The sequence below is a fragment of the Phyllobates terribilis genome, unplaced genomic scaffold (assembly GCF_046119375.1).
Source record: "Phyllobates terribilis strain yellow unplaced genomic scaffold, ASM4611937v1 Scaffold_11__3_contigs__length_659146591, whole genome shotgun sequence".
NCBI lineage: Eukaryota > Metazoa > Chordata > Amphibia > Anura > Dendrobatidae > Phyllobates > Phyllobates terribilis.
In genome coordinates, this window is record NW_027362771.1 from 250,603,262 (window position 1) to 250,604,403 (window position 1,142).

The window sequence follows — 1,142 nt, forward strand, 5'->3', positions numbered from 1 at the left end:
AACCAATCATCAAGCTTTTACTCTCCCCAGGATGACACAGGGGTAGAAAAGTCGTTTCGGATCCATGATTTGTTCATCTTTATGAACGTGAGTCTGTCTACATTATCAGTGGAGAGCCGCGTGCGCTTATCTGTCAGCACACCACCAGCAGCGCTGAACACACGTTCAGACAGAACGCTGGCTGCGGGGCATGACAAGATCTCCAAGGCGTAAGTGGCTAGCTCCGTCCATTTATCCAGATTGGAAGCCCAAAAAGAGCAAGGGTCCAGTGACACAGTCGTGGCTTCAATGTTTACTTGGAGATACTCCTGTACCATCGTCTCTAGGCGTTGACTATGTGTCAGACTTCTTGTCTCCTGTGGCCTTGCAAAGGATGGGCTAAAAAAGTGGTGAAATGATTCCGCAAAATTGATGTTACCAGCAGATACTGTGGTTCTGTTACGGTTTGAGTGCTGAACACTTGACGGTCCCACGGTTGGCAAGTTGGAACTGTGAGATTCACTACGTGCACCACTGGTATTTTGTGGAAAAGCACATGTAAGATTCTGCAACAGTCTCTGCTGATACTCCTGCATGCGTGCATCCCTTTCTATGGCAGGAATAATTTCTGCAAATTTACTTTTGTACCGGGGATCTAACAGTGTGGCAACCCAGTAGTCAGGATTATTTCTAATTCTCACAATTCGAGGGTCATGTTGCAGGTAGTGCAGCAAGAAGGCACTCATGTGTGTTGCGCATCCAGGAGCACCAAGTCCCTGTTGTGTTGGTGGCGAGGTAACAATCATGCTTCCTTCCTCTGTCCTCTCCCCCCAACCTCGCACAACAGAAATGTGATCAAGGTCTCCCTCATCTGATGAGTCTTCCATCAGTTCGTCCTCCACTTCTTCCTGGGCTCCTGCACCTTCCTCACTAGTTTGGCTGCTACCATGCGCCCTGGTAAAACCATCTCCCCCACCCTCACATGCCTGCCGCCTTGGTGCTGCCGACCGTCTGGACCTTGCAGATGTTAGCCCTTCCGCATACAACTCCTCCTCCTCTACTTCCTCCACCTCCTCTTGTGCCACCACCTGACTCCGAATTCTGTTTAACATGTGCTCCAGCATGTAAATCACCGGAATAGTCATGCTGATAATGGCATCGTC